Raw genomic sequence first — 23,258 nt, forward strand, 5'->3', positions numbered from 1 at the left:
ACATGAATATATTTTGTCCTTTTAGCTCGCTCAAACACACAGGCAAAAGTAGATATACTTAGGTGTTTTACAGAACGAGCCGAGCGGGTTGAAAGCTTTTGTATTAAAATCGTTCGTTGTCGGTCGTTGTAGGACACAAGAACATATATATTTACAGAGCTATATACGAAGGGCTTCATTCCATAGCCATCATTATCATCATCGTTTCAATTTCATGTGTGCGAACACAAATACTGAATTTTGAAATTAAATTTACTTGTAATAAAACGTACAACGGTACTTTTCGTTTTAATTAAGTTTAGTAAATATATAAGAATGGACATTGGATAGAAAAATATAAATTAAATACCTTTCTTGTAGGAACAGATTAGGACCTTAGCGTTCGTATGTGTGTTTCGTTCGTTTCAATATCCAATTCTAAAATAGAACAGAAAGAAAAAAATAATAATTATTTTTTAATATACATATGTAGAAGAAATTATAAATGATTTTTATTTAATTTAAAAGCATATTCGTATTTATATAGATTTAAGTTGGGTGCCAATTAGCATTGCCAGATTCGTAGCGTTATACGTTGAAAATTATTGATAACATACCAAGATTCCTATAAATATTAGTAGAACATATGTCTATCTATTAACAAGTTGATTTTTTTATAATTTTCCAACAAACCAAAAGTTTTAGGTTCTCGGAATCTTGCCACAAAAGTGAACATAAGGATAAAGCTTAATTTGAATCTTCTATATTAAAAGTGAAATAAAATTAATTTCTAAAGAGCAATGATATTAATTAGATGCGTGTGTATGATACGTACTTTTTTCTGGCAAGAACTAATTTTGTTAATTTGTTCGGTTCCACGTATGGAGCAAAGCCCGAAGTGAGTTGAACAAAAAATGTTTGGACTGAACGAACAACTAGTGTATGCAGTAGTATTTGTTTAAAGCTTAATAAAATAACATATAAAGTCTGTTACATAAGAGCGTGGCCACTGTTACACGTAGATAAAAAATCAGAGAGTCCCGTTTCTTTTAGATATAGAGGCCACCTCAGTCCTTCATGCTTTTTGTAAAAAGTCAGCTGTCTGTCAAATTTAGTCTTCAATTGCGTGGTTTTTCGAAATGAGTGCTGTTTACGCCTCTCGTTTTGAGGCAATTTTTCTATTTGCATGAAATTAACACAAACTGCTGCTGCGAAATGGATAGGAAAGTCGAAGTAGTTCGTAAGCAAGTAGATAAATCGCAATAAAAAGGTCGGCAACGTTGATGATTTTCCTGATCGCGGAAGTGCAAGCAAAAGTCTCAAAAAAAGATGAAAAAAAGATTCTCGCATTGTTCTCGAAAGGTCCAACTTTGACTTTATGTGAAGCTGCTGTAAGCACCAAAAGGTGTTGACATATCTTACGGAACGATTCGCAAGTACTTGCTTGCCAATAAACTGAAATATCGCAGTACTATGGAAAAACCAATGTTGAGTGCAAAACACGTTGAAAAATAAGTGGAATGGGCGAAAGAAAACTTGGACCGCGATTGGAGCAACGTTATTTTTTCTGATGAATCCTCCTTCTGAACATTTCCGAGCATCAAACACGCCTGGACAACCTTCACCAGTAGGATGCTTCAACCGACTGTTAAACACCCCGTCAAGGTCCATGTTTGGGGGTGCTTCTCAAACAACGGTTTCGGTACTTTGTTCTTATTTACAGAGAAATGCCGAAAAAATTAATAAAATATATCAAAAGGCTTTGTTACCATCTGCTAAGCAATGGTATATCAAGAAAAATGAAAGCTGGATCCTTCAAGAGGACAACGATCCAAAACATCGGAGTCGAGCGTGTAGCGAGTGGAAGGCGCAAAACGGAGTTCTCACTATAGATTGGCCATCTCAATCACCGGATGCAAGTCCTATAGAAAATATGTGGGCTCTGGTGGAAATGCAGCTTCGCAGACGCAAGCCATGTAATTAAGATCAACTTTCTCGACAAATTTGGAATATTTGGAGATCTTTTCCGGTAGAATAAGCAGAAAAACTAGTGGAAAGTATGCCCCCACGGTGCTAAGTCATAATTTACAATGCAGGAGATTGCACTTGCTACTGAGGTATTTGCATTGAGTATTGACGACCAAATTATCAATAAATTTGAGAATTTTCGAAAAATCAATTATTGTTATTATTTAACAGTGACCACGCTCTTATGCAACAGACTGTACGCTCAGGTGCACTTCGGTATTTGAGAGTTTTGACCTAAGGACATAAGAAATATCCGTTCGGTTTTGTTTAGAGTTTGATGCCTCACATACGTAAGCTAAATATTAATATGAGCAATATTGTCTTGTAAGCATAAAACTTGTGAATCTAATTAATTTGTTGAGGACATTTATTATAAATACAGTCATGACTCATGAGCATTTATAAAAACAAAAAACAAAGTCCATGTTATCTTAACCCCATCCTAACGAAAAAATCAACTTTGCCACAGCACATAATTATTATATCTTTTTATAGATAATTGAAGGATCTGCTAAGGTCATTTAGAGCAAAATTAACTTCTTCACAGTTATTTAAAAAATTCAATACAAATACTATTTTTTTTCAAAATGGAGACGTCTGCAACTTGGTTTTTGTAATAAAAAAAAAAAAAATTCCAGACAAAACCCAATAGAAACATACTATCCGCTCAAAAATATGGGTTTTATCATTTTTTTTTGACAAAATACAACGTTGTTTTTCAAATCTATAAATTGTAAGAAAAAAGTCTGCTACTTTTTCTCTTTCAAAAAAAAAAATGTTTTGTTACTGTCCAAAATTATAGGAATACTGCCTCTTGCGAGAAATTGACAAATTCTCCAATAGTAATTCTTGTCATGATAAGTGCTTTCTCAAATTTGCCGTTCGGATTCGGCTTAAAACTGAAGGTCCCTTCCATCCCAGACAACAGTACTAGCACACAGGAATGGTTGAGAGTTGTCAGTCACTAGGTTCTAGTTCTCAAACGGACTGTTGCGCCAACCAAACTATTTATTTTATTTTAAGGACGTTTAAATAAAGCCATCTACCAAAATTTGTTTCGAACACTTCGAAATGGAAAACTCTCATGAGCACTCTTGAGCTTTATTAAAAAGTTTTGTTTTAGTTCAATCAGGTTGCATTTAAAAAAAAACATTGTTTTTATGATTGCATAAAACACGGGAATTTAAGATATACTCACCTAAAAAAAAAAGGAAAACATATAAGAAGGGTTGGTCTTGTTTGTTTTTCTGACACGTGATTACCCTCAAAAAGCATACCTACAGAAAAACACAAAACATCATGCACAATAACATCGTTAAGATTTATATCTTCAAAGTAGATATGTATGAAAATATCACAAAGCCAATTACTTCAAATAATCCCATAACAACCTCTATTCAATTTATTAGAACCATTGAATCATTTCATTAAAATGTATCCCATCTCATAGATAATAATGAATGCATTTTAGTATCTACTATACTCTGTACATGAACTTGTGTCGGTTAAAAGCAAACAATGCTCTAATTGACAATAACACTTTTACTTAACTCAACTCAACTATATAGGGTGTATAATAATTATGCATTTCAAATGCATATCGCTTTCATCAACATACGTGAATAATTTGCAACAAAAGAGCTTTAAAGAAAAATGTGGAGTCAATTTCTTAGTTTTACTTACTTTTTCTTCCAAGCTTAACCTACGTACCTTACTATGTATACCTAATCTGAATGCAAAGAGCATAAAACTAGAAGAAAAATCAAACATTCTTATCTCTCTGTAAAAGGAGGAGGTCTCACAATATGGATTTCTTTATTACTATTCTTTTGATGATAGAAAGCAACAAAGTTATGTCACATATAAAGCTCTTGGTAAATAACATATTATAGTATATGTATATACTCGTATTTGTATCTACACGTGATAGGTTTTTACATAGGACTTTTTTCTGTAAATTTTGTCGACAAAAAATGTTGGGTTAGAATTGGAACCCGTCAGTCTGGCGCCAAAGTAACTGCGAGGGATGTCGATGGAGGGTGAAAACTGAACTCGATTGAGTTGAGTTGGCACCGGGTAGGGTTTAGGATGGAAGATGAACCTACATTATTTATTATATTTGTTTGTAACTAAAAGTATGTATTTACATAAATATATGATGTTTAAAATGTAAAATGTTAGGAATATTTTAAGTAATTTTAACCGAGAAAGGAAATTAAACAATTAAGTGGAATAAAAGTTTTCGACACTGAGCATTTAAAAAGCATAGCTCTATATTTAAAAAAAAAAACAGAATTTCAGGAAGCAAGATTAAATGACAAAACGTTTTAAGATTTTCTTTAAAAAAGTATCATAGTTCCATATAAAAAAATTATGAACTCACTTTTTGAGAAATTCAAATTTATAAATAAAATATAAAGGTCGTTTTTATAGCTGCATCAGAAGTTTTGATAGTCCTTGTCTATGTTTTGACAGTTGACAATGTCGAACAATGTTTACTTTTCTGTTAAGTTTGGAAACTCATAATGAATGAATTAATGCCAGAGCAGTACTTTTAAATTGCAGATATTTACTTCAAACAAAATAAATCTTTTTACGAAGTTCATACTTTCTCTGAATAATTTCGCTTATTGATAAGTCTCATTGTTGGTTAAATGGCTTCGTCGATAATTATTAATTACGGTAACACCCAATATAGTGCAAAATTGTATCCTCACCTCCTAGTGGTGCCCGCTGGATAGCCGAAAGGTGAACTAACGACGAACGTCGGATTCATCGGATCCAGAGCTGTGTCACCTGAGTTACTTTCTCAGGAAGTAGGAGCAAAAGACCAGATATTCCTCTGAAGAACCAGCTCTAACGATCTCAGTCATGCACAGGCCTCACAAACCGACCATGAAAGGAAATTTTAAAGTGTAACGAAAACACGAGTAGAAGCCTCAGATGAACGGACTGTTAATGTTGACAACCCACCCCCCCCCCCTCCCTAATTGGCCCTTACAAGTGTGGCTTCAGGCCTGGAAAATCTACCATCGACCAAATTTTCACTCTACGCTAAATCCTGGAAAAGACCCAAGAACATAACATCGAAACACACCATATTTTTATCGATTTTTGAATTTTAAGCAGCTTATGACAGTGTAGACAGGAAGGAACTATACCGTGCCATGTTGAGTTTTGGTATCCCTACCAAACTGACACGACTTATCAGTATGAGATGGACGCTGGAAAATGCTCGTTGCTGCGTCAAAACTGGAAGAGACTCGACCGAAACCTTCCAAACCACCAGAGAACTTCGATAAGGCGATGCGCTGTCATGTAGCTGCTTCAATATTGTTCTTAAAAGCGTGGTGCGCAACACCAACGCCAATACAAGTGGCACCATCTTTCAAAATTCCATACAATATCTTGGATATGCAAATGACATCGACATTTGGGAAGAACCAAACGCACAGTGACGAGTGCTTTCTCTAATGTCGAGTGTGAGGCGAAGAAAATGGGTCTTGACATTAACGAGGACAAAACGAAGTTTTTACTGTCATCAAACAGAGTCGATTCACACCCTAGACTTAGTCAAAATGTGACAATTGACATGTTCAACACTGCTGTTAATTCTGCAAATGACATCATCGCGGAGATCAAACGTAGAATTACCCTTGCTTATCTCTTTTTCTTTGGCCTAAGCAAGCAGTTGAGGAATAAGGCCCTTTTGCGAAGTACCAAAGAGACACTGTACAAAACTTTAATCATCCCAGTCCTGCTGTATGGTGCAGTAGCATGGACCCTCTCCCAGGCGGATGAAAGATCTCTTGGTATCTTCAAGTGGAAGGTTCTGCCTAATCCATGGTCCGGTTTGTGTCGACAGGCAAAGTAACATCTGGCGGAGAAGATTTAATCAGGAGCTATACGAGTTGTACAGCGACTTGCCACTGTCGAGCGAATGAACATCGATTCTCCAGCCCGTAAAGTATTCAACGCCAAGCTTGAGGGAACAAGAAGCAGAGGCAGACCTCATCTCTGGTGGGGTGATCAAGTTAAGGCCTACGCACGTCCACTTGGTATTCGAAACCGGAGGCAGCAAGCTAGAGATCGAGTTAGCTGGTGAAAGTTATTACTTGAGGCCCAGGAACACAATGCGCTATAGCGCCAACTAAAGTAAAGTAAGTAACACCCAATAAAGTTGACTACTTGGCAAGTTTGACAACCTGACGGCATCGTCAGACATTTTTTTTTTCGAAAAGAGGAAGAAATGTCAATAATGTAAATGCCGAGCGCAATTGAGCCCTGCTAACATATTTTTGTTTCAGTTAAACATCGATGTTTGGCTTTAACAAGACGACCAATTTGTCATACAGCTCTCTTAATCATATTTTAACTGGTACCTTCGTTAATGCGACTTACGCTACTCCATTAATTTTTGTATGAGGCCAAACTTTATTTAAGCCGACAAATCAGCAACTCTTGAAGCGAAACGTAACTGAAATCTAAAAGTTCAGTACACACGTTACAGCAAACTTTGGACAGACTGACCCCAGGGTAGCTAACAATGTTTGAATTATGTGAAACTTTACACTGTAGTCTATTTTGTTTAGAGTAAAAACATTAATATTACCAAGTAAAAGTAAAGAAATTTCATCAATGTTAACCCTAAAAAAATAACAGGTTTGTTATGTGTACTATTTAAGTTTGATTAAGTGTGAACTGTACGGCTCCAGTGAAAAAATTTACAGGTCCAGTGAAAAATGGTTAACGCAAAACAAAAAAAAAACAATCATATACCGCCCGGCAATATATTGCCCATAATTTATACAATTTTAAGAACTATGAATAATTTTTGTTTCAAAAATATGGTAATTGGTATTTTACAGGTAGACTCATTATTTTATTTGTTTTTATTTTGACCCATTATTAAATTTTTGGGGAAGTATTTAACTCCACTGTCAAGACCAAAAGAGGTTTCTTAAAACAAGTACAATCACATTACCGAAGAACAAATATTTTCGAAAAAAAAACGTTCTGTTTTTTTAAACTAATAAATTCAAATCAATCCAATTAAAAAGCTTCCGTTAAAATTTCTTTTCAAAAAGTTGTCATTAATAACAAAGAAGAACATTTTACAAGGTTTTATTTTTCACCCCAATCATAAAAAACATTTATACGTTTTCCTCTAAGATTGATTGAGTGTCTATCCATTGAAAACTAAAAGCATTTCTCTTTTGAATTTTGTTTTTTTATTTTTTTATTTCAGTTTTAAAACAAAAAATATATTTTTCTTACTTAAAATGGAACCGGTGAAACGTTTCTACCATATGTAACTACGAAATTTCAACAACCAGATTATTTATGTAGCTTTTTTAAGTAATAAATAACAAAAAAAATGCACTTCTTTGTCATCATCACTTAAATTTGGCAATTAACTTTGATCAAACAAACACAAATAAAAAGGTATCTAAAACTATGACTAACAAGTGATTTTGTGTTTATGTTGTTTTCTTTTTTTAAAACCTTGGCATAGAGCCACAACACGTGAATATCACCTTGCACTTTCAATACACAATCTGATCCTCTTTACTTTTTGGGGTAAAAGAGTGTTCTTTAAATAAATCAACCATCTGTACAAATAAAAACACAAAAAAGACTTTAATTTTCAACTCGACTATAAAACTACTATAAGAGCAAAACCAAATCTAATGATATATATATTCAAAACGGCTCCACGGAAATTACTTGAACGTCAACGTCGCCGTTGTCGTCGTCGTCGTCGCCGTCACTGTCGCCAACTCTTAAGATCAAAGAGACAAACACGTAATTACAATTTCATAGGTATATTATTATTGAAAGTATCTACTTATTGAAACAACACATTATTATCTGTAAATATGTGTATTAATTCATATATGCATAACTTTCGCTGCCAAATTTTATAATATACTAATTCAATCGTCGCGTCAGCTTTATGAATCACTCACTCATTCAATTTTAATCAACAAGCCAGCCAGCTAGCAGAAGCACTATAGGTTGCTTTTGGGTGATGTGTAGCTCTTTTGTTTACCTTGGATATCTATTTATATCGGTGTGTGGTTAAATGGAAATGGTTGTGATATTTTTGATACTATTTCTCTTCCATCATTAATAAAAACAAAATTTATCTACCTCACGCATCAGCCACAGCTAACCAAAAGAAAAAAAAGAAAAACAACAAAACAAAACAAAAACATAGTCTTCTGATTGACTTGAGTGTACATTTTAAATCAAACTAAATAAAAAAACATACATATTTATATTTAAACAAATCCCGTCCGATAGATTCTAACATTAGTCAGTTTCATGGCAGGCAAAAGTGTTTTTTTTTATGATAAATAAATAATAAAAGCGGAAAGATTAAAATTATCGAGAATTTAATTTAAATTCAAAGAAGCTCCCCACATACTCAGCTATTGTGACTTTGTTCTGACGTAACTGAATCAGTTATAAAGCATAAAGATGACCGGTTCAGTACGAATCCGAACTATCTCCCTTTAACAAAGCCCGAGAGCAACTGGGTTTTTATTTTTTAATCATAAGGGGCGCACTTGTCTTGATGGAGGCTTAATTTTAAACATATCTGTGAATAAACTTGTATGTTATAAAATTGGAATTGGATTTGTCAATTCCTTGTAAGAGGCAACACCCGGAAAAAACGTTTACAGTCCCTGACCATATTATTAGACGCACCTTAGATTTTATGCAAAATCTTAATTTCCAGTTATTTTAATCAGGTTTTCTAATATTGTAATGCATTTAAATTACAGTACGTTCTCGATTAACGCAACTCTCGATTTTCGCAACAGCTCAATTTTTAGCATTAATGACGCGGTAATCGCAACTCTTCAAAAAAAAATTGACTCGATAAGTGCAACTTTTGTTTTTATATGCATATCCCACAGATTCTTTACTATTTTTGTTTTTGTCTGTTGCGTTACATTTTGTATCGGCAGTTATTTTACTGCTACTTTTGAGAGATGGGTACGATGAAGTCGTATGAATAAAACGAAAAGAGGGTCAATTAAAAAGTTTGTTTCTAATGCTGAATGTGGACCAGGAAGGAGGATCACATTAAAAGGTGGCGAATACCCTAAGATGGAAAGACTTTGTACAAATGGGCCCTGAATCAACGAAAGTAAAATGTGCCAATTTCCACCAAGGTCCTGAAAATAAAAGCGTGCTCATTGCATGAAAAAATTAAAGAGAGGCCAGGATCTTTTAATGCGAGCAATGGTTGGATGACAAATTTTAAGAAAAGACACGGAATTCGCCTGTTGAAAATTTGTGGAAAAAAACTTTTAAACAAACCGCAGCTTGTAGACCCATTCTTGATTAAATTTAAGAAAAAAGTCAGAGCGCTCGATTTGACTCCCAATCAAATTTATAACGCCAATGAGTCTGGGTTATTCTATCGATTTATGCCTAACAAAACCCTTGTAACTTTTAAGGAATCGACAGCTCCTGGCTGAAAGACAAACAAAGAAAGAATCACGTTTCTCGCCTGCACGAACGCATCCGGTTTACACAAAGTTAAGCTATTCGTCATCGGTAAATCTGTAAACCCAAGATCATTTAAAAATTTTGTCCACATGCCCGTTGTATACAAGGCATCTTGAATTGAGCCTAACAAAATATTTACTCGGTTATTGCAACAACCTCGGTCATAGCAACCACCCTTGTTTTAATTAGTTGCGATAATCGAGAACGTAGTGTATATTGTATTCAGAATATAAACTACTTCCTAGAAATAAAGCAACAGATTAAAGAATTTTTTTTTAATTAATATTTAAAATTTTTTTGTTTTTGGTTCCTCAGTTTTTTCAATATTTTGTTGATCCTTCTTTTGCTTTAATAAGAGCCTCAATTCTGCGCGCCATACTGTCAATGTATGATTTGACTGTTTCCTGGATTTTTGGGTGGTGATTCCACACGTGAATTATTTTTTCAATAAGTGACCGCTAATTACTCTTTCAATAAGTAGCTAATTCCCTCTTCATCAGCTCCCACACCCAATTGAAATAGGGTTCATATCAGGGCTGTTTCCCGGCCAGTCCAACAGAGGAATGTTTTCTTCCCTCAAATAAGTTTTTGTGGACCGGGCTGTGTGGCATGGAGCATGGAATTATGCAGTGCGTCGAATAATATGGCCAGTGACTGTAGATTTGACCGAACCCAAAACCTATATCATGACAGTCCTACACACTAGGCACTACAGTCTTACATGTACTTCTTCATAATTAGACCTTATATAGGGGATTAAATTTACTCTTCCTTTATTTTGTCTGTTTATGTTTTACAATCCATTTACTTTTCAAAAGATCAAGACATCGATACAGGAAAGTGATAATATGGCTATTGTTTAAAAGTATGACAAAGGAAGACTCCAAAGATTTTAATATGCACTAAATGTGATACATGATACAAGATTGGTTCTCATGTCAAAAAGAAAATATAATTGTTGCTCCTATTATTGTGAAAGCTAGAAAAACCCTTCTAATCATTTGAAATCAATACCTATCCCTTTGTAAGAGAAGTAAATGTCCACTGACTGTCCATTACAACCTTGCGAATATTAATTAACCTGGATACTGACATTTTTTGGGTTAACACTACGAAATACAATCAATTCACCCCAAAACAAAAATACCAAAAGTCCAACACCAAGCTTTTTACCCCGCTCTTTATCTCAGCTTAACCTGGAGAATAAAGAGCTTTAGACCTGTTTTAAGCCTCCAACTATTCTACTGTGGCTCCTAAATAGACAGAGTTGGAAAGCCTTACGCTTTTTGTCGAATCTTAAAGATGAAACACAGTTCATCATAACAATAGAGAAATCTGTACACATTTTTTTTTTTTTTAAGAGTATCATATGGATTCAGATTTAATAAAATAAATTATTTCTTGGGGCCCAAATTTGATTTTTCATGAAATCCGCTTATGTCTTGAGAGAGCATGTAATGTGCGACAATGACTAATTTTTTAACCATAATACTTTCTATGGAATTTTACTTAATCATCACTATGATAGTCTTAAGAAAAAATGTGAGTGACTTTAACATTCTTACGTTCATAAATCAATTTAATAAACAGGTCGTTGGTTTTTAATTTATATGTATTACCACCAAAATACCAGTTAAACAACGGATGCACATCCCACTCAATTCGTATGTGACTGGCTATATGGCCATAGCTTTGTAACAGATATTTAAACGAGAAAAACTACAATTCACTTTTAAATTTTAAGTTAACTCACATACACATAAGTCGCACATGCTCTAAATAATCTACACTGAAATTGGAATTCGATTGAAATTGAATTTAAATTAAAAAAAAAATCGACCCACCCACTTCAGTTTTAGAAAAAAAAACTATAAAAATAATGATAAATAATAAAATCAATTGAAATCAAAGCAATAATTATGTATATTGATCCATTTTGTATGTCATATTCATCAACCGACATTTATAGATGCCTTCACATCGAGGAATCTATGCAAATAAGTTATTTAACAAAATAAATCAAACATACCAGAGCAAAGATGGTTCTTTGTGCGATATTTGGAAGTTATTTGAAACAAAAAAACAAAACTCGTTCCACTTTTTAACAAGAAAACAATTATACAAAAAAAAACTTGCCACTTCTTTTTGGACGAGAAATAAAATCAATAAATTATTTTTCTTGGCACAATATCACAGTAGAGGATTAAATTCTCCACAAAAGATGGATTTTCGTTCTCTTCGACGAATTCAATATCAAAAAGCGCACCCTCCTCTGGACTTGGAATATGTTCTTTTTTCTACTTTGTTTTTTTTTTTTTTGTTTTTCCTGTGTTCTTCAAATTTTCACGCCTGCGTTTCGAGTCGCGGGGAAGATGGTTCTGCTGGTTCTGGTATAATCACATTCACTGTTTTTCAATTGTTTACCATCGAGAGACACTGTAATGGATTGGCTTTTTTTGGTATTTTTGTAAACACTAAAGATTAAATCTTTTTTTAGAGATGGATCCTCTTCAGATGTAACCGCAATTGACTTGTGTATTCCACCGTTTGTGGAATCAAATAAACGAATTTAATTTTTTGTGTTATTAAAACAAATTTCATACGCACACACGCCGTCGAGGGGAAGTCGCCGACTAAACGAACACAATTCTCTCAGTTTTTCAAAAACCGAGCGAATTTGTGTGGTGGCGGTGGCGGCCGCGGCAATTGTATGATTAGTGAGTAGGTTCTGACTTTGCTTATTAAAGAAGCGAGAATAATAAAAAAAGAATTATACATATAACAAACCAAGCAAAAATGTTGCTATGGTTTGAATTTATTTTTTTATTTTGTTATAAGAAACTTTCATCATCACACATCCCAAATGAGACTGCTGAGAAGTTGTTGTGTGGAGAATAAAATGATTAGCGAATGGACAGTCCGAGAGACTACTTTATTTTCTTTACTCTGAGCTCTTGTCATTGTTTGGATTCTTTTTTTTTCATTTTATTTATTATTTACAAAACGAGCTGCGGCAACTTTATGGCAAAATGACATGATAAGCATATTATTATTATAGTATGTGGATGTATTTTATTTAAATTTTAAATTAAGTGAATCAGATGGTCTGAGAATTTAATAAAGCAACTCAACAGTCAAGAGTGAATAGGAGTTGGTTGCAATATTGCTTCGTACTTAAATATCTAAGGAATGCACTCGATTCAATTAAAATGGAGACGAGAAGAAAATTAATTTCCAGGTCGAACAAAATAGTTTTGTTCTCATTGTCAGTACAAAAAAAGAGATAAAAATAATCGAAGACGCTATCAGTTCAATATGTTTTTGTTCTTCTTTCTTTTAACAATTACTTATAATGTTTACCGTTGAGGTAGATATGAGTTTATTGAACTTTTAATATATAAATCTTAATGTTTGGGTTTTCTTTCTCGAGCACCTTTGGTTATTGTCAAAGAAATTGTATAAGCAGCTTATTGGATTTTTTTATAATCAATGAAAATGAAACCATATTCATTTGAAAAACAGCTTCATGAGTACTAAAAGAATAATTTGAATACACTCATATACAGTTTGATATTAAAATATATCGTTTAATCGTTTGAATTGTGTATGATAAGTATTTCTGCAACCACAAAAAGAGAGATATGAAATAAAGCCAAGTTTAGAAAACATATGCGGCTTCCGTTATAGTGTCAATTTAAATTAAAAAAGAAGGTTTTATAAAATATTCACAACAATATTCATAGCTTAACATTTTATGTGCTTTGTACCGAATGTCTGTGCAACTTGTTTATTACATAACTGTAGATTAAAATATTTGTTTTATATTGTATACCATTACTAATTGACTATTATTTTACTCCAAGTATCCGTGTAATAATATCCGTGGTTTGATGGTTAGACCATATAAATGTCATGCCACTCATGCTAGGGATCTAGGTTCAATCTCTGTCTTTGTTGCCTTAAAGTTTTTCCACTACTACTGCCTCTTAAGCAAGGGCAATTGGCAAATCCCCAAGAGGAATTTTTGTTTTTGAAATTCATTTGGCTTGAAAATTGTAACTTCCTTCACTTTGTAAGTTCAACTTTTTTTAGGAACAGCGTAGAAATTTTGTTCTAAAAAATTGTTATACGTTGGATAAAACTCCGTCCAGTCACTTGGGCATATTTTTTATAATTGTTTGAAGGTATTCAATGTCTATTTTGCTGCATTCTTCTTGAAGCTGTTACTTTAGTGCACTAATTGAAGAGACAGGGTTTTCTCGATTGTGGAAGTGTTTGGATAACTTTTGGAGAGTTATACAGAAGCCATTCCCTTACAACATGCGCCTTGTGCTTCGGGTCGTTGTCCTGGTAAAATTTGAAATTCCTTAAAATGACCATTTTCAGCATTTTGCCTTGAATTTTCTTTTAGGATCCTCAAAGAGTATTCCTCTTTCAATATACCGTCGATGAATACTAAATTTCTCATACCTCTTGCAGAAATGCACCCCAAAAACAATGATGTACCCGCCTGCATGCTTCACTGTTTACTTTGTATTCCTGCTTTTAAGATCTCCATTTGGCTTGTGCGACACCATAACTCTTTCATCCGATCCAAAGAGGTTGTACTCGTCAGCAAATATTACATCATCCCACCAAGTTGCATCCTTATTTTTGTGTTACATATCAAATTTGATCCGAATTTACCTGTTGCGCATATTGATTTGTTTTTTTTTTTTCGGGCAACACGACCATTGTCTTTATGGTCTTAACTTAACTTAAACGAGACTTGCTTTGATTTCTCTTACTTTAAGCCGTTCTTCTTTCATTGTTAACTTTTTTGGTTGACCCATTTGTTTCTCTGGTTCGATCCTTCCTTCTCTTTTATACCACCGCATAATATCACCGACAGTGTTTGGCTTCATGTCTAAAATATCAGCAATTTTGTTTGTATGTTTCACCTTTATTATGGTGTAAAATAACAAGGCTTCTTTTTCAAGGATTGCAGTTTTTCCTTTGCGGCCTATGATTAACTTTTTAAATAAAACCAAACGATCTTACACTAAATCGTTTTAAAAATGTATGCAAACGTCTACTCAACATTTTATCTTAACGGTACTCTTGAATAGACAAACTGTTAATCGGAGCAAATGTCAAACTCAGCAAAGAAAAAGAATATTAATGAAGCGATTACATGTGTCCTTTTTGCGTTGTTTATCGCATATCTTAATGCAGTTAAGTGATTTCAAATTTTTTTATGAAATATTTAGGGAATAATATACTAATTTATAAAATAACCAGATAATAAACCTAAATTCAACTTTTACAACGAAAAAAACATCAAAAACATGTTTAAGAATAAAAACCGAATATTAATGACACTCACTGTACATACACTAACAGGAGAATTCGGTGTATTTAATGTAACGTGAAAATAATGAATGTTTCTTTTGAATTGTGGTGACTGGTTTAAGGTTTAGTTATCACGAATAGCCAAATAGTTCAACACACGTCTCTTACTTTATAAAAATTTAAGAAAATATAAACAAAGTCGTTTCATTATCTGTAATTTTTGGGCCAACAAATTACCTTAACAAATTAAATTCGTATTCAAAGTCCAATGAAAAATTCTATAATTCTTGGAACTTTCCTGATTTAAATTCGAACATCATTAATGAGAAATTATTTCCTTAGAAAAACTGTTTTTGTTGTTCGTCATCATCAACAAGTTTCAGTACCCTATATGGGACAGAACACTTCAAAATTTTGCAATGTTTTGAAATAGAAATAGAATGACAAATCGTGTCGTGTACTTTAAAATTGTATGAATGGTATTTGTACGGTTTGTTATCTTTGCAAAATAAAAATAAAATAAACAAACACAAAAGCTTCCCCAAAAGTGTGTACATAAATGTAGGAACCTACATCCAATGCCTTATGATGTTGCAAAGAATCGTTTCATATTTGTTTAGCCACTTTCGATACAAAACCAATAGGAGACACAACCCAGCTGGCAGCGTACGCCGCTAGCGCTGTTTAGCTTATTCTCTGTGGTAAACATACATTTCGCGTACCCCACTAAAAATAAAATGATGAGGTAATATTCAGATTCGGTTAGAACACCCGATGCAAGATTGTGTCGTGATTTATTATGAGCGTTGTATGAATGACCTAACTTTCGCTCTTTACCTACAAATAAAGAAACTTTAACAACTATGAACCGCAAGTCTACAATTTCAACGAAGGCCACATCACACAGTCGACGACTTTATTTTGTGCAATCTTTGGAATTCTTTATCTTATCCAATTGCAATCCAAGGCAAGGCAAGGCAGAGAGGAACTCGATAAAAGATATCGCAGTTCTTTTCGATGATAAACTAGTTATTAGACTCATTCTAATTCGGAATATTGCACAGTATCGTGATTTGTTTCGAATGTCGAATCAAATAGTAGTTATTGGAGAATTCTTGTTTATTCCCAGCAACTATTAGATATTGGAAGAATAGGGAGAAAATATCGATGTCGTCCCTTATATGGAATAAATTTCCGGTTCAACTGGAATCTGTGCCATTGAAGTTAGGCAAGAAGTGGCACAATCAATTGAAATGCACTTTGTTTTATGATTTGAAGTGATTTATTTATAAATTTATCTTTCACTTTGTCTATGAATACAAAGGTTTTGATTACAAGAACTTTTTTAAATTATTGTTTTTCCATTTCAATTGGTTTTTATTGTTCGATTTCGATGTAAAAGATGGCGGAGTGTGGGCTGAAGATTATCTTGACGGACAGATGATGGAATAAAACTTGAATAACTCACTTAATCATGGGTTTTTGGTAGATTTTTTAACTATCACTTGAAAGGCACTAGGTTAACTTTATATACTTACGGATATTTTGTATTTTTTAATCGAAGGAACTTGAAAAATTAACTAAAAAAATAAACACTTGAGTTTTGACGGAGTTGGTCTTTTGATGGAAAAAATACATACGCCCAGAGATATGTCATCGATTGATGAGACGTAGTTGACATCTGGTGGACGATCTGGGAAGTAATAAAAAAGTGTTCAGAAAATGTAAGGTAGCGTTAGCATGGATGCCGTAATATTTTTTGGAGACTTTTTCTATTATTAATAAAATCTATATCTTGTAGGTAATAAAATATAAGAAATAATTCCACATACGAAAATATTTGAGCACCTTAATCCAAGTACACAGTTATGTTTGTAAAAGAAACTTAATTGGAAAAGGACTAGTAACAGGAACATCTTCGTGAATGCAAATTTAAGTAAGAAGATGAATATGGCACTACTTTTTAACAATTTTTTGACATTTGTCTAACCACTTATCTTCCAAACTACACATATGTATGTAAGTGTCAGTTAGTGTCATAGCACAACCGACAATTTCCAACTTTTCTATATTCATGGTGAATAAAAACATCATCTTGTTTTTATAGTTCAATAAAAGAAAATTAAGGCATTTTAACCTTAAACTGCGCTGACAGAAAAGGCATAACTATAAAATCATACTGTAGCATAAGAAATGATATAATTGCAAATGAATAAATTCATTTCTTACTTACTTATTACAATTTATATTTTCTTTAAATATAAAATCATACAAACATTTATTATTCGCTTTTCAATGAGTGAAACGAAAATTTCCGGATAGAAAAGTTTCAGCGTGTCTAAAAAGTTTGCATTGAAACTCATTTACATTTGCTGATTTTGTACTCTATTGGTACGAAATGATATTTTCACTTGGCTCGAGAACGAAAAAGACCTAACGTTCAGAGAATTAGATTATATTTCATCAATAGAATAATATACAAAAATAATAGACACTTCTCTAAAAAAATTTGATAAAGTCGACAACTTCGCATATTGAACTGCAAAGCAAAAAGACAACGTCGAAACTTAAGCCTAGTACATACTTCCTCGTGAAGTGAACGTTCGCCAGTGGAGAAAGTGAACTTTTGACATTGCTCACTGGTACACACTTGTGAGTACACGTTGTGAACATGCGGAAACCAAATGTCAAAGCTTCACCAACAGTTCCCGTAGGTATGTACTAGGCTTAAAGCCTAGTACATACTTGTGAACCATCTCGTGAACCCATACAAATTCCAGTTTTTGGTTCACCCGTGAACTTGCTCGTGAAGCTGAGTGGAGAACAAAGTGGAGAGTTTTCGTTCACGGGCAATTCACGTGCAAAATGTACGGGAACTGTTGGTGAAGCTGAAGTCAAATGTTCACAACGTGTACTCACAAGTGTGTACCAGTGAGCAATGTCAAAAGTTCACTTTCTCCACTGGCGAACGTTCACTTCACGAGGAAGTATGTACTAGGCTTTATTGTTTAAGATTCTTTTGATATTATATACATTTAAAAATAAATTATGGAATATCGATCATATGGTACGCAGAGTAAACAAAAGACAAAATCGTATACAACCAAATTATTCTCCAGTTTAGTTTTCGAAGTTGATGATTGTACTAGAATTTCGTTGTCTTTTTAGAAGCAACTGTTAAATTCAATTTATCCCTAATGATAAACTATTAAATGCTAAGGCCATAGTATTGTAAAATTATTTGCTGCTTTAATCGCAGGAGTAATCATTTCATTTACTACTTTTTCTTGCTAAATAAAGGATTTTAAAACAAGAGAAATCAGTGAATGATATTACTTTAAAGGATGAAAATGGCTACAGTTTTATTTTGTTAAAAAATCCCCTGTTGATAATTTATATATATATATATACATTGTCCGGCTGCAAGTACAGCAGCGTCTCAACTCCTGCTGGAGCATAAGGCAGCAACAAGATCCTTCCACTTATCCCAATTCACCCCAACTGACCTCAGCTGTGGACACCACGATTGAATACCTTGAAGCCGAGTCACCTTCAAAACTGATGACATCCAAGTTTGTCTTTGGTCTTCCAACGCGTCTATTACCCTGGGGATTCCATTGCACCGATTGTTTTGCTATATTTTCGTCAGGTTTCCTCAGTGTATGGCCTATCCAACGCCATTTACGTTGCATGACATTTACGTCCAATTTTTCTGTCCGGTCCTATTCCACAGCTCAACGTTAGAAATGGTTTGCGGCTCAAAATAGAGCGCAGACAACTGTTAACGAGAGCTTGTAGTCTGCTAGAGATGTTGGCAGAGTATTTCCATGTTTCAGAAGCATATATGTAACAGCACTGATTTGACGTTCGATTCGAAAAATTTCAACTTGTTGCGTAGCGATATTCTGCTAGAGTTCCACACAGAAGAAAGGATTTCAAATGCACTACGGGCGTTATTTATTCTACTGTTAACATCCAGGTCCGTTCCGCCATCAAGAGCTATAAATTTTTTCAGATAATTAAACTGCTCAACCTCCTCTATAGTCCCCTGCCTTAGAATAACTTGTGTGCTTTGGCCCGTGGTCATTACTTTGGCATTATTTGTGTTAATCCTTAAGCCGCCTCTCCATTTAATTGCAGTGAATGACACATCTGATTTAAGCCTGCCGTGTTGTTAGCCATGAGACATATATCATCAGTGTGGCTAAGCTTGTCAAACAGGCTCGATTGGATACCGTGTCTTTCATTTATACGTACCGTGTCAGTCATCACATCGACAATCGCCAGCAAAAACAGAATTGGTGACAAGACATCTCCTTGTCTCACTCCTTGACGCACATCGAAGGAGTCGGAAAGCTGTCCATTGTGCGACACAAAACACATTGCGTTGTTGTACGATTCTTAAATAGCAGCGACAATTTTCTCAGAGATTCCTCGAGCAATAAGTGATCTTCGCCTTCTCAAAATCTACAAACATTAGGTACTGCTGTGAGTGGTATTCAGATGATTGTTCGAGTATGATTTACAAGGTGTTGATGTGGTCGACGCACGATCGGCCACTGCGAAACCCCGCTTGGTGCCTATTGAAGGTAGACTCGATCCTGGACTTAATCCTCTCGAGAATAATAGTTGCCATTAACTGTGATACCGCTCAAGTTATTAGAGTTTTGAGGTTGGGAATTTGCAGCTGCATATATTCTCAGCAATTTCATGAACGAATTAATGCTCTTCGGAGTCTAGACCTTATCTTTCTGGCTTTAAAACAAGTTTTGATAGCAAGATCTCGGTGGCTGATTGTAATAACATTTTCAAAAAAATAACACTATAAGGAAAATTTCTATAGCTAAATTTTGATTCTCTCGTTGCTTATATAGCGAGCAGCGCCAATTTTGTGGTGAATTGTGTTCAATTTTCTATTATTGTGTAGTTTTACTTGTCAAATGTCAAAAGATGATAACCACAACATTGACAGCATTAATGTCTCAAGGTAATAAAATGCACGACTGTGTCTTACGCGCTTGCATCATATACCCAAAGAGTCTGTTTTAAAATATATATCCTGTATTTTAAGATTTAAAATTTAAAAAATGTTTGCAAAAAAAGATTTAAACTCAATTTTTTTATAAACATACATTTTTAAAAATTTGTATTTCTTTAGATTGTTTATTTTAATTAATTTTTTATAAATAAAATTTTTCAATTTTAGTTTGAAAATATTTTTGATATGCAGTTATTCAGAACTTATTAATATACTTTATTTTACATTTCAATTTTGTAAAAAACTGATGACCCATTTTCAAGATATCGAATTTCGAAAAGAAAATGTTTAATATTTTTAAAACATAAAAAATACATATTTGTTCATCAAATACTATTAAGACAGTATAAGAGCTTGTGCAGACAAAAATTATTGAAATCGTTTGATTGGCTCTTGAAAAAACTTCAAAACAAAATAACGGTTCTATGAAGGGTACCCTTCTAGAACAAATCCAATTTGTTTATTGAAATAAGAAAATAAAAAAAAAACTATTGGTTCGTTTTTGAGAAAATAAGGATTTTTGACAAAACAATTTGTGACTGTAATTTTTAGTAAAAAAAAAAACGCCTTAAGCGGATCGACTCAAAACCTTAATATACCGAATGCTTTGGGAGTTTGACATTTTTATGAATGCAAACTTGCAGTGTAGTTCCTTTAGACGCAAGTACAAATAATACATTTAAATACATGAATTCAATTTTGAAAAGAATTTATAAAATCAAATTTTAATTTAGCCAAAAAACAAAAAAAAATATTTTAATACATAATATGTATGTACAATATACCTGGCTCAAAATCACCAAGGTTGCAAATTTTAAAATTGGTTTTATTACAGGGCAGCGCACAGAATTCTATACTTTCTTAGTAATATTTTTTAGTATTAAATATCTTATAGAAATCATCAATTGGGGAACGTTTTTCTAATAGGCTTTTCACACCAAGTCCAAAATCCGGTTTCCGCGAAATTATCGGTTTTGGCCGAAAACCTACATCGAAAACTCAAGTTTTGATATACATTTTTGGTAAACCACAAGCTTTAGTAAGCCACAAGTTTTATATAAAACCTCTCGAAAACTAGTAGCAATTCAAAGTTGAACTAAACAAACAAACCTTTCGAAACATTCAGTGCTTAAATTAATGTAAACAAAACAGCTGATGGCTGCTGGTAGTGGTAAGTAATAAAGAATTATTGCTTTTGTTTTTTATTTACAGAATTAAGTCGTAGCTTCAGCTTCAGTAATCGCTCTGGATGAGTGTGTTTTTGGAATCTGGAACTAGGAATTGATCTTTTCTACTCCGCCCATAAGGACCTACACGAAATCGTTCAGAATCTTCTCAACCCCGCCTATAAGTTGCTCGGAAGGCCATAATAAATGGCGATTCTGAAGGCACATTTGGCCAACAGAAGCAATAGTCATATGCTCAGTATTTTGGATAGAATTTGTTGTGAAAGAAGAAGAAAATGTTTTAAATAAAATTAATTTTTATTGTACCAAGTTGTGTTTGTTGTTGATTCTATGATATATTTTCTACACCATTAGCTTCTTGTTTGGAACGGTTGAAGTGAACAAAAAAGGATAGCTGCAGCCTAGTGAGCTTGTAGTTCTTGCTGGTTCATGTCATGAGCCCGATCCACCCGTCCCCAGAACTTCAGTTAAAACTCTTCTTCGAGACAAGCTAGTGTAACGGCCTTATTGCGCGAAAAGGATTATCGACTTAAGGGTGTCGACAAGACAAATCCTTAGGAGAATGTTTGATCTTCATATATTTTCAGAATATTGTCTGTTACGATTTTCAATTGCATCAATTAATGCTTTTCTTTTCTTTCGAAGTTCCAGGATATGCAAAAGAAATCGACGTTTTTTTTATGATAGAGGCTTGACATAATGAAAAAAAGTTTTACAAAACCTTCGTATTTTGTTCAACTTTCTTTTATGTATCAAAATTTGAATTGGTTAGAATTTATTTTATTTTCACAAATAATTTGAGAAGAACAAAACTTTTTACTCACAAATTTTTTTATCAATACAAAATTTGATAGCCGGTGTTAAACAAATTTAAATGTCAAATCAATACAAAATTTGACAGCCGGTATTTAACAAATTTAAATGTCAAATGAAAACGTGTAAAGGCCCAACTATAATAGACATAAGCTAGCATATGCGCGCATAAGTAAACGTGCGAATACAAAGAATCTCAATACGAGTGAACATAATGGAGTCTAGCTCCGTTTCGTTCAAGTTTTCTCAGTTTCGTTAACTTAAGCACACTTAAGCAAGAGCGATCCCAGTCGCTCGCCGCATAAGTAAAATCTGACATTTAGCAAAATTGCATTATGGCTATGCAGTAATTTCGCAAACTTAAGTTAATTATCGTTGGGTTTTTGACATAAGCTTATGTTTGCTTATGCCTATTATAGTTATAAATGTTCAGTGTGAACTATTTTCGGGTTTCTGTGGAATGACGGACTATTGATGTACGCTGTACAAATATTAAATAGAAAGGTACTTAACATTTAGATATAATTTATTTGACGAAAAATACTCTGGCAGCCGGCTTTGTAACTGTTCTCTTTCTCGACTGATGTTTACCACTGAATTGTTGCATTTACTTAAAATTATTTTTGATCGATTATCGATATGTTCACTGAAATGACTTTTGCGGTATTGGACGAACTATTTTTACATTTTTATAGTTAAAAATAAATAAACTTTTAGTATCCTCTCTAAAACTACATTTTGTATAAAAAATACGGTGTATTAAGTAATGACCGGGGTTAAATACCTTAAATTTTTCAATTATATGTTGGACTTATTGTTAAAGATTGTAAATTAGGACGCGTTTCCGAAATGATTTTCTATGCGTGTATATTGATTTCATTTAAAATTCACCTCCTTAATAAGTTATATTGTCCGATGAACACACAAAACAGGTTAGTTCTAGTATTTCATTTATTATTTTTTTAATTAATTCAAGATTTAAGACATTAAATTGCTAGCAAAGCCAATTCTGCACCTTGGTGATTTTGAGACACCTACATATATAAATATTTAGTTTTGCATAAGACTATTCGTTTAGTCGAAAAAAACATTTGAAGGGCTTTTAGTTTAACAAAATCAAATTATAAATGAACTGTTCCTATTGGAAGATGAAATGAAACTGCGTTATTTGTGGTTTGTTTGCAATTTCGAACAATTTCAAATTGGTATTTGATTTCTTTAAAATGTGTTGCAACTGTTGCTTACAAATTTACAAAATCATTTTCATTTAACTAATACTTTTAGTTAATATTTAAATACCATTCTGTTTCTTGTTAATACAACAAATAATAATTTATTTCTATCTTGACTCTTCGAGT

General features: G+C 33.4%; 1 protein-coding gene across 3 annotated transcripts in view; it reads right to left on the minus strand.

Annotated features, from left to right (window-relative positions):
* LOC129947359 (talin-2) overlaps nucleotides 1-16,533 on the minus strand; it is a 39,834-nt gene extending 23,301 nt beyond the window's left edge. The window contains exons 1-2 of one of the 3 annotated variants that reach the window (XM_056057894.1): nucleotides 16,401-16,533; nucleotides 350-417 (exon numbers count right to left, since the gene is read on the minus strand). The gene's annotated coding sequence lies outside the window, so the exon portion shown is untranslated. Of the gene's footprint in view, nucleotides 1-349; nucleotides 418-11,560; nucleotides 12,242-16,400 lie in introns of those variants that run through there. The other 2 variants (XM_056057896.1, XM_056057895.1) reach the window with 2 other exon arrangements.
* Nucleotides 16,534-23,258: the final 6,725 nt, after the last annotated feature.

Source organism: Eupeodes corollae, chromosome 2, assembly GCF_945859685.1.
Source record: "Eupeodes corollae chromosome 2, idEupCoro1.1, whole genome shotgun sequence".
In the NCBI taxonomy this organism is placed as follows: domain Eukaryota; kingdom Metazoa; phylum Arthropoda; class Insecta; order Diptera; family Syrphidae; genus Eupeodes; species Eupeodes corollae.